At 34.1% G+C, this 12,500-nt stretch overlaps 1 pseudogene; it reads left to right on the forward strand.

Annotated features, from left to right (window-relative positions):
- Positions 1 to 12,500, forward strand: part of LOC137618535 (uncharacterized) — a 127,642-nt pseudogene that overhangs the window by 110,215 nt on the left and 4,927 nt on the right.

Below are 12,500 nucleotides of genomic sequence, written 5' to 3' on the forward strand. Positions count from 1 at the left end.
TCATAAATTCATAGTTATATACCAAAAAATTCTTTATTTTATCACATAATGTAACACATATTACCCTATTTGTCGAATATGTCATAAAAACTGTGTAAAATATCCATTTTTTTTTCTAAATATGAGAAACTAACTCTTAGAGAGAAAGAATTTTCATCTTTTCAATAGCCATTTCTATTTGAATTGACTTTAATTTTTTCATATTCATAATATTCAAAAGATAAGACGCATAATGAAATATAATTATATTTATATTTAATAAAAAAAATTTAATTTCTCTTAATAAATTCATCAGTTCTTTTTCTTGAAATCATAAAATCATGTAAATATTGATTCATAAATTTGAATCAATCATTATATACTTTCCATATTCCTAAAATCTAAAAGCTATCACGCATGATGTAAACTAATTATATTTCTATTCTAAAAACTTTTAGTTTCCCTTGATAAAATCATTTTTTTTTCATAAAAATTATTCAAATCTCGTTATAAATAAGAGAAAATAATTTCTTGCAGAGATAACTTTACTCATTACAGAAAGGTTCTTTTTTTAAGTCTTAAATCTCACTGGATAAATGAGAGACTAAATATTCTTCTTGCATAGATAACTTTACTCTCCACACAAAGGTTTTTTTCTTAAGTCATAAATCCCATTGCATAAATGAGAGACTAGATATTTTTCTTTCATAGATAACTTTCTCTCCACAGAAAGGTTGTTTTTTAAATTCTAAATCATACTGCATAAATGAGAGAATAATTATTTTTCTTTCATTGATAACTTTATCTCCACAGAAAGGTTGTTTTTTAAATCTTAGATCTCACTGCATAGATAAGAATAAATATTTTTCTTTTTATAGATAACTTTACGCTCCACAAAAAGGTTCTTTTTTAAGCCTTAAATCTCACTGCATAAATGATTAAATGAGAGAATAAAATTTTTTTATTTTTTTCATACATAACTTTACTCTCCAAAGAAAGGTTCTTTTTTTAAGTCTTAACTCTCACTACATAAATGAGAGGGCAAATATTTTTTTTTTGCATTGATCACTTTACACAAATAGATTATATTTTAAAGTCTTAAGTCTCCCTGCATAAATGAGAGAATAAATTTTTTTCTTTCATTGATAACTTTACTCTCCATTGAAAGGTTCTTTTATAAATCTCAAATCTCACTGCATAAATGAGAGAATAAATATTTGTTCTTTCATAGATAACTTTACTCTCCACAGAAAGATTGTTTTCTTAAGTCATAAATCTCACTACATAAATGAGAGAATAAATATTTTTTTTGCATAGATAACTTTACTCTCCACAGAAAGGTTCGTTTTTTAAGTCTTAACCCTCACTACATAAATGAGAGAATAAATATTTGTTCTTTCATAGATAACTTTACTTTCAACAGAAAGGTTCTTTTATTTTAAGTCTTAAATATCACTACGTAAATGATAGAATAACTAATTTTCTTGCATTGATAACTTTACTCTCCATTGAAAGGTTCTTTTATCAAATTCAAATCTCACTACATAAATGAAAGAATAAATATTTTTCTTTCATAGATGACTTGACTCTCCACAGAAAGATTCTTTTCTTAAGTCATAAATCTCACTACATAAATGAGAGAATAAATATTTTTTTTGCATAGATAACTTTACTCTCCACAGAAAGGTTCTTTTTTTAAGTGTTAACTCTCACTACATAAATGAGAGAATAAATATTTGTTCTTTCATAGATAACTTTACTTTCAACAGAAAGGTTCTTTTATTTTAAGTCTTAAATATCACTACGTAAATGATAGAATAACTAATTTTCTTGCATTGATAACTTTACTCTCCATTGAAAGGTTCTTTTATCAATTTCAAATCTCACTACATAAATGAAAGAATAAATATTTTTCTTTCATAGATAACTTTACTCTCCACAGAAAGGTTATTTCTCCCTCTAAGTCTAAATTCTCAAAACCAAGTTCTTTATAACGGCAACAAATGACCTTTCATTACCAGTCTGTCTTTTTCAAAGCAAAGGAAGGAGGCAAACATGAGGATTTCTTTGTTTTTCATTGGAAGGCAATAAGTATAAAACATCGGAGAATCTCCGATAAATTGAGCTCCTCCACAGTTCGGAGTAAACATGGCTTACCGGCCCAAGAAAATTCCCTCTTTAAGAAATTCTACGAATATAGAAGGGCAGAAGAAGGACGATAGAACTATCGGTAAATGTAAAGGAATTAGAAAATTCCCTCTCTAAGAAATTCTACGAAAATCGAAGGGCAGAAGAAGGACGATAGAACTATCAGTAAATGTAAAGGAATTAGAAAATTCCCTCTTTAAGAAATTCTACGAAAATAGAAGGGCAGAAGAAGGACGATAGAACTATCGGTAAATGTAAAGGAATTAGAAAATTCCCTCTTTAAGAAATTCTACGAAAATAGAAGGGCAGAAGAAGGACGATAGAACTATCGGTAAATGTAAAGGAATTAGAAAATTCCCTCTTTAAGAAATTCTACGAAAATAGAAGGGCAGAAGAAGGACGATACGACTAGCGGTAAATGTAAAGGAATTAGAAAATTCCCTCTTTAAGAAATTCTACGAAAATCGAAGGGCCGAAGAAGGACGATAGAACTATCGGTAAATGTAAAGGAATTAGAAAATTCCCTCTTTAAGAAATTCTACGAAAATAGAAGGGCAGAAGAAGGACGGTAGAACTATCGGTAAATGTAAAGGAATTAGAAAATTCCCTCTTTAAGAAATTCTACGAAAATAGAAGGGCAGAAGAAGGACGATAGAACTATCGGTAAATGTAAAGGAATTAGAAAATTCCCTCTTTAAGAAATTCTACGAAAATAGAAGGGCAGAAGAAGGACGATAGAACTATCGGTAAATGTAAAGGAATTAGAAAATTCCCTCTTTAAGAAATTCTACGAAAATAGAAGGGCAGAAGAAGGACGATAGAACTATCGGTAAATGTAAAGGAATTATCATAGTGATCATCATGATCATCATTATCATCATCTCCTATGCCGATTGAAGCAAAGCGCCCCGGTTAGATTTCGCCAGTCATCTCTATCTTGAGGTTTTAAATCAGTACTTCACCATTCATCATCTCCTACTTTTCATGGTCTTGAGCCATGTAGGCCTGGGTCCTCCAATTCTTCTTGTGACTTGTGGAGCCCAGTTGAAAGTTTGGTGAACTAATCTCTCTTTGGAAGTGAGAAGAGCATGGCCAAACCATCGCCATCTACCCCTCACAATGATCTCATCCACATATAGCACTCGAGTAATCTCTCTTATAGTTTCATTTCTAATCTTGTCCTGCAATTTAACTCCCAATATTCTTCTGAGGATTTTGTTCTCAAATCCTGTTAAATATTCTCTCCAGTCATTCCTGGATTTTCTTTTGAATTAGACCATGCAAAAGCTGTGCAATTTTTTTCTTAAATGTTTTATTTGTTAAAAACAAAATAAGAAAATTTAAATGAATTCTTACACATGGGTATTTGATTAACTGGATTTAATAGGTTAATGCTTATTCAAAATCTAAGGTTTAAGAATATTATGGTTCTTAAATTTCTTTCTGCCCTTCAGATTCACCCCTTTGTGTCATGAGGAAAAGAGTAGTCAAAACAAAGTCTGACTATTCACTAATTTGTTTTGAAAATGTACATATATGCTTATAAACATATAGTTACAAATACAACTGGCATAATCTCTCTCTCTCTCTCTCTCTCTCTCTCTCTCTCTCTCTCTCTCTCTCTGTGAAGACCTGAAATAATCAGTTTTTTTTACTGCTGGTAGACAGTGTGATTATTTCCCCTTGGTAGATTAAAATCTATCCCAGTTTGGAAAATATTGTTATAGAGAGTAACTCTCTCTCTCTCTCTCTCTCTCTCTCTCTCTCTCTCTCTCTCTCTCTCTCTCTCTCTCTCTCTCTCTCTCCGTTAGACAAGAAGACATGAAAAAATCCATTTGAGCCTTTTCCCATTGCTAGTTGTCAGTGTAATCAATTCCCCCTTGATAGCATCAATCTAGCTTCAAATTTCCCCTAGGGGGAAATTCCCCCCCCCCCCCGCCGCTTCTGGGGAATGCTGTTATAAAGAGTAAATCTCTCTCTCCCTCTCTCTCTCTCTCTCTCTCTCTCTCTCTCTCTCTCTCTCTCTCTCTCTCTCTCTCTCTCTCTCCGTCAGACATGAAAGCATGAAAAAAAATTGATCGGAGATTTTTTTTTCCATTACTAGTAGGCAGGGTGAATCATTTCCCCCTTGGTAGCCCCAATTTAGCTTCAAATTTCCCCTAGGGGGAAATTCCCCCTCCCCTTCTGGGGAATGCTGTTATAGAGAGTAAATCTCTCTCTCTCTCTCTCTCTCTCTCTCTCTCTCTCTCAGACATGAAAGCATAAAAAAAAAATCGATCGGAGATTTTATTTTCCATTGCTAGTAGGCATGGTGAATCATCTCACCCTTGGTAGCCCCAATTTAGCTTCAAATTTCCCCCAGGGGGAAATTTCCCCACTTTTGGGAAATGCTGTTATAGAGAGCGAATCTCTCTCTCTCTCTCTCTCTCTCTCTCTCTCTCTCTCTCTCTCTCTCTCTCTCTCTCTCTCAGACATGAAGGCATGAAAAAAATTCCATCTGAGATTTTTTTCATTGCTAGTAGGCCCGTAAATCATCTCACCCTTGGTAGCTCCAATTTAGCTTCAAATTTCCCCCAGGGGGAAATTCCCCCACTGTTGGGAAATGCTGTTATAAAGAGTAAATCTCTCTCTCTCTCTCTCTCTCTCTCTCTCTCTCTCTCTCTCTCTCTCTCTCTCCCAGACATGAAGGCATGAAAAAAATCCATCTGAGATTGTTTTCATTCTTAGTTTTCAATGTAATCACTTCCTTCTTGGTAGCCTTAATTTACCTCCAAATTTCCCCAAGGGGGAAATTTCCCCCATTATGGGAAATGCTCTTATAGAGAAGCAAGACTTTTCCCAGAAGAAAACAGAGGCTGCAACTCCAAAAAGACTAATGGGAAAACACCTCCCCTTGGCAAACGATTTCCCTCCGAAATTGTGTTTGAAAGAAGAAGAATCAAGAAATAATTTTCGAACTGTACCTGGACGTGATAAAGGTGATATAGGGGCTCTTAAGGGGAGTGTTTAGGGGCCATTAGGAAGACGGAAATTCTTAATGGACAGATGGAGAAGGGGGAAGATCTAAGATAAAGGAGATAATAGAGTCAGGTCACCAGATGGAGAAGGGTCACTGGTCCTTCGGGAATTTAAGGTTGAGCTGGACGTCTCGGTCTTCAGGGGTCTGGGCCGTTTTATACTTTTGCTTCGATTCAAAAAGATCTTCGCCCATTTTGGAAAATTGGTCTGAATGGTTTTGTATTTCTCAACTTGGAGATATATCAAATATATCTATGGAATACATATCAATCGTTTTATCTTTATCACTTCAATCGCTATGACAAACTATCCTCACTGGGGTATTTTTCCCTGTTGGAGCCCTTGGGCTTATAGCATCTTGCTTTTCCAACTGGGGTTGTAGCTTAGCTAGTAATAATAATAATAATAATAATAATAATAATGATAATAATAATAATAATAAAAAACAGTTATAATAACAATAATAATAAAATTGATAATAATAATAATAATAATAATAATAATAATGATAATAATAACAATAATAATAATAATAATAATAATAATAATAATAATAATAATAATAATACGGCTGAATGTACTTTAATCAACAATGATTTTCTTATATATAGAACATAAGGTAGTCAGTTTTTTTTATCGTTTACAATTGAAAATCCTTCGGTGTAATAACAGTACAATAAAATACAATAGATTCTGATTTGACAATTCAAAGTGTCAAAGAAGATATATAGAATATTTTAAGTGTTGGAGAAGAGATATAAAATATTTCAATTTTATTTTGTGCAGAATGTAAGACAGGGAGAAGGGATATGCCAGATTTGTAACACCATACGAAGAGGAGAGAAGTAAATGGTCGAATTTCCTTTGGAATAGATGATGAAAAAATACAATACCATTATTAATGTGAAAAGAAGAATATGTCAAATGGATACGTAAGATTTTAGATAAAAATAACTCTCCCGTGTGGGAAAGGTGTATAGTGTAATATATATATATATATATATATATATATATATATATATATATATATATACATATATATATATATATATATATAGATATATATATATATATATATATATATATATATATATATATATATATTATAGATATAATATATATATCTATGTATATGTATATATATATGTATATATATATATATATATATATATATATATATATATATATATATATATATATATAATATATATATATATATATATATATATATAATGTATATATATATATATTATGTAATACATATACATATATATACATGTACATACACATATAAGTATATATATATGTGTGTGTATTTGTATAATTATTCATACATAAAAAGAAAGTATTAGACACGTATCTGTTTATCAAATTACAGTCTTTGATGTTTTACTTTTATGTAATTGATCCTTTCCTCATTGTCCGATGTCTGAATGGTAGGAACTTTAGAGAGAATATTTTGAATATGTGCGAGGTGGCTATTAGGTACTGATAGAGAGGCGATATGAATGCTAGCGAAGTTTATTGATAAAACGAGTTTATATACAGACAGTTGCGAGCAAGAATGACGCAAAATTCAAATAGTATAAAACATGCAATGATAAGCTTAAACAGGTTTCTATTATCAATGTGGGAGAGAGGGAGAGATAAAAAAAGTGATACCGTTACAGTGTACGAGTGTCTATGAAACACGTGCTTGACCGTGACCTTGACCTTTGACCTTGACCTTGACCTTCCAAAATTTAAATTTTTCCAGCTTTTTACATAACATTTAATCCGTGCAAGTTTCATTATTCTACTATTAAAATTGTGGCCAGGAAGGTGTTCGCAAACAAACATATACACACAGAAACAAACACACAAACCAGGGGTAAAACATAACCTCCTTCCAACTTCGTTGACGGAGGTAAAAACAATTTAGAGAAAGAAAGCTTTGCAAATTATGACGGACATTTATAAATGACTTCTATCAAGGCAAAACTAATAAATTTGGAGGGTCAACAAAATTTCTCTTTGTTATTTTATGGAATAATTTTTGGTCTTATGTTTTTGTAGTTTATGGGTACCGTGACACTTACACGACTTTTTGCCGCGAATTTGTCGTGGAAAGTCGTGACATTTTGTGGCACGAACTGGAAGATCAAAAAGAAAAAAAATTACCTCAGAATCACAGCTAACCTGTCCACATTGACACGAACTGGCACGACGAGTTCACGGCGAGTTCACGCATAGCTTGCGCATAGTTTGCGCACTTCCCGCATCGTCCCGACGAGTTCACGAACAGTTCGCGCATTGTTCACGACCCGGTCATGAAATTTTGTCGTGACCAAAATTTTGAACACTTCAAAATTCTCGTCACGACATGTCACGATGTCACGACGGGTTTACGAACACTTCACGCCAGTTCACGACGAGTTCACGCCAGTTCACGACTCGAGTCGTGACAATGCGTGCCACAAATTCGTGCAAGTGTCAGCCTGGCTTATGAAATCTCTTCTATAGTTAATTTTTTTCTGGTGCTTTCATTATTTTCTTTCCATTATTCCTAGGTTTGTATAGATTAAAGTTTTCCTGAATAGAACACTAATATGGTGTTTATTGTTCTGCAAATTTCTACAATCCATATCCCTCCTTTCACTTTCTTGGGGTAGAGTTCTCTTGTTTGAGGGTACATTCGAGCACACTATTCTATCTTATTTCTCTTCCTCTTGTTTTTGTAAAAGTTTTTATAGTTTATATATGAAAGATTTCTTTTGATATTGTTACTTTTCTTGAAATATTTTATCTTAAGTGTTAATTACTTCTCTTGTAGTTCCCTCATTTCCTTTCCTCATTGGGCTATTTTCCCTGTTGGGGCCCTCAGGCTTATAGCATTCTGCTTTTCGAACTAGGGTTGTAGCTTAGCAAATAATAATAATAATAATAATAATACCAAATCAATTACTGAGTATGAATTTATAGATTTCAAACGTCAAAACAGAAGCGCATGTTTTGTTTACACATATTGCCCATCAATTTTATTGTTTTTGTGTTTGCGTTAACTGTGTATATGCGCGTAATCAAAGTTTGTCAAGAGAAAAGGGGGAAGAGCAATAGGGCAGCAACATTGCTGACTTTAATCGAAAGAGGAAGATATATTGCTGTCAGCCTGTTACCCCCAATATCGCCAATAGTTATTGTAGGGTGCAATAGATGGCGCGCAGAGTTCGAATTCTTGATTAGAAAGAGGGTGTTTGTTTTTGTGTGTGGGGACGCGGGCAAATATCAATTTTCCTTTGTGAGTTGTGTAAACGATGAAAAGAGAGTAATTTTATAAATTGGAATAGATTAAAAGCGAGGATGAAATAGCAATTATTTCCATTTATATAAAGTTTAGATTCAATTATCCAATTAAGAATACTATAAAGATTAAAATAATGGATATAACAGCCTCCACTTTAATAAGAAATTAGTTAGCCAACATTGTGATAACGAGATGCCAGAGCTACAGAACAGAACAGAAAGATAACTACAGGGGCACTCAGTAGAGTGCAGACCTCCGCCGTGGCCGCTTAATTCTCGTACTATTGCTCTACCTTGACCTTAACCTTTGACTTTAACATGCATCAGTCGGCGTAGATTTTCATACACTCAAATATGAACCAAGTTTGAAATCTCTGTGACAACAATATCCAAACTTATGGCTGATTACGTGAACTGTACATTTTGCTTGATCAGGACCTTAACCTTTGACCTTGACCTTCCAAAATTTAATAGTTTCCGGATGTTTACACACCAGTTAATCCCAGCAAGTTTCATTACTCTACGATTAAAATTGTAGTCAGGAAGCTACTCACAAACAAACACACACACACCAAAGGAAATCATGATATAATTAAATCATGAAATAGCATTTCATTAACCACCATATCAATTAAGTTATCTTAATTAAAGGATAAAGACCAACATTTTTCATACCGAAAGAGAAGCGAATGATCTCAAACCATTGCCAAATGGCGTCATATATTTCAATCAAAGTGAATTTTTTTTTTTTTTTTTTTTGAAATAAAAGGACGAGAGTTTCTTTTTTTCCCCCGGTTATCATTCTCGATTTACCGCTCTTGCAACTGACATTAAAAAAGTCTTTATTCGGCCCAAGTCTTTATGGCCTCCCCATCTGTCACATCTCACGCGAGGGAGATGCTGACCGGAATATGTTTTTCCAAGGGCTATGTTGCCGCCACTTTTGGGGGACAAAAGGACAAAAAGAAGCCCAATTTCGCGGGGCAGAAAGGCCAGGTCGTTGGTTAGAGATCTTCTACAAAGAATAGCTTCTGGTTTTACTGCCTGGAGAGTTATTCTTTATATTTTAGTGTGTATGTTAAGTCTTCGAAAAACTGGGATAGCTGAAGGTGGTTATCCTATCTGGAGAGTTATTCTTCTCTATATTTTAGTACTTATGTTAAACACAACTACTTCGGAAATAATTTTATGTTGGTAACAATTATAGAAAATATATACTGTATATATATATATGTATATATTTATTATAGTGAATATATATATATATATAATATATATATATATATATATATATATATATATATATATATATATATATATATATAAACTAATAATTTCTATTAATATCAATAATATTATTGTTGATAACACTTACATAATGTATGAAATAAAAGAAATCCACGGAGATTTGTTTACGTGTCCAAAAAATGTATCTTTGGCGCATTGCGTTTCCCGGGATTTTTACATGGGGGGTGGAATTGCTTTAGCTTTTAAGTCCTCGAAAAACTACAGTTCTTCAAAGAATGTCTCATGGTTATACTACTCGGAGAGTCTTTCTTTTAAACATTTTAGTACCTATAATAAGTCCTCGAAAAACTACAGATCTCCAAAGACTGTCTTGTAGTTATACTACCTGGAGACTCTTTCTGCTCTACATTTGAGGACTTATGTTAAGTCCTCGAAGAACTACAGATCACCAAAGACTGTCTTGTGGCTATAGTACCTGGAGAGTCTTTCTTCTCTACATCTTTCGTACCATTTTGTATGTTAAGTTTTCAAAAATATGATGGCCTCTAAAGAATGTCTTGGGGTTATACTACCTGGTGAGCCGTCTTTCTGCTCTACAGGTTAGTATTTATGTTGAGTCTTCGAAATACAAATCTCCTCCAAAGACTGTCTTATGGTTATACTACCTGGAGAGTCGTCTTTCTGCTCTACAGGTTAGTACTTATGTTGAGTCTTCGAAATACAAATCTCCTCCAAAGACTGTCTTATGGTTATACTACCTGGAGACTCTTTCTGCTCTACATTTGAGGACTTATGTTAAGTCCTCGAAGAACTACAGATCTCCAAAGACTGTCTTGTAGTTATACTACCTGGAGACTCTTTCTGCTCTACATTTGAGGACTTATGTTAAGTCCTCGAAGAACTACAGATCTCCAAAGACTGTCTTATGGCTATAGTACCTGGAGAGTCTTTCTTCTCTACATCTTTAGTACCATTTTGTATGTTAAGTCTTCAAAAAACTAGAGATCTCCTCCAAGAAATACCTTGTGGTTTTACTACCTGGAGAGTCGTTCTTCTCTACAATTTTAGAACTCATGCTAAGTCTTCGAAAAACTTTATTTTTGTTAAACTTTTATTTTCATTTCTTAATTCCATTGCGTGCATCAAGTCTTCGAAAAACTGAGCTAACCAAACTTTTATTCACATCTCTTCCTAATTCTACCAGAGATTATTCGAGCATATCTCCATAAACACCAACGTTCAATCCAGATCACATATCTTTTCCCTATGCCCCATTAGACACGTTCTAAACGACACTATACAATCTTCCAGCTCTTCCAGTTTTTCCAGTGGCCCAACTGGAACGCCCACTCCAGTACGCCCTACTAAAAGCGCCCCCCCCAAACCCCTCCTCTCTTTAACATTACCACTCCTGTAAAATCTCTCTCAGAGGCACCCTCCTCTCTCTCTCTCTGACATTACCACTCCTGTAAAATCTCTCTCAGAGGCACCCTCCTCTCTCTGACATTACCACTCCTGTAAAATCTCTCTCAGAGGCACATTTCTTCCAAACTTGAAATTCTGCATCAGTGCATTATGACCTTTAGTTCCTTTTCAAGGGTCGGGGTACGCAGCCATTTATCTCAAGCCCTTACTTCACCTCCAAGTGCGACCCGAGATGGCTACTTACTCACAGCACAGAAACGTAAAACTACGAGCTGACGAAGTCAACAGAGTGTGGACAACTGCGAAATTATGCTCACGCTGGTCTGAAGTTATTGGCGAGCAGTGTCCTCGTTGGAGGGCCCGGACGAATCAGGGGAGGGGAGGGAGAACTAGAGAAAGAGAGAGAGAGAGGGAGAGGGAAGGGTGATCGACTATTATTGCTCCCAAGATTCTCATAAAATAGACATAAAACGAGTGACTACGACAAGCGGCTCGCGAGCCCAGGATAGGAACTCATTGCCCCATTGTTGTTTCGCAGTCGACCTCCATTCCTCGGGCCGATTCGACGACGCCGCTTTCGTGTTGATATTTTCGTCCACCTTCTTTATGGGAGATTTTTCCTTTTGGCTTTCTTAAACGGACTTCCTTATCAGTTATTGGCTCCGGGGAGAGAGAGAGAGAGAGAGAGAGAGAGAGAGAGAGAGAGAGAGAGAGAGAGAGAGAGAGAGAGAGAGAGAGAGAGAGGAAGGGGGTGTGTTTAGTGCTGGCGGTTCTTTTACGTGTATTGGATTGGAAAGGCAAATGTCATTTTATGCTGTGTAAGAAACGTGTATGAATGTTTACGATGCACTGACTCAGGAATAGCTTATATATATATATATATATATATATATATATATATATATATATATATATATATGTATGTATATATATATATATATATATATATATATATACTAACATTAACAAAATTACTATCAAACTCCTCTTTTTGAAAGACCAGCAATTATCATGTAACGTAATGACTATATAACAATACCCTAAAGAGGTATTGATCTTGGTTGATCAAGGCTTAAAATTACTAAGTAATTACCTCAATTTTAACTAAAAAGTAAAATAAATAAATAAATAAATAAATAAATAGATAAATAAATAAATAAATGAAAATAAACAAGAGATATATGAAACAAGAAAACAAAGGCAAAGGTGACAGAACTTCTTCTTCTCCTATTAATTTTCTTTTTTTCAATTTTGTATGAGTTAAGCACGGTTGCCTTCTATAAAGGACTTTGCTTTAACTTTGGTATAGACTGTAGTCCAATCGGATGCCCTGCCTGACATCGCCTTAGACCCCGGTAGCGTTTATTCACCTGTTTACAACTCAACCTCCTCATCTTCTT

This window comes from Palaemon carinicauda, chromosome 24, assembly GCF_036898095.1.
Source record: "Palaemon carinicauda isolate YSFRI2023 chromosome 24, ASM3689809v2, whole genome shotgun sequence".
In the NCBI taxonomy this organism is placed as follows: domain Eukaryota; kingdom Metazoa; phylum Arthropoda; class Malacostraca; order Decapoda; family Palaemonidae; genus Palaemon; species Palaemon carinicauda.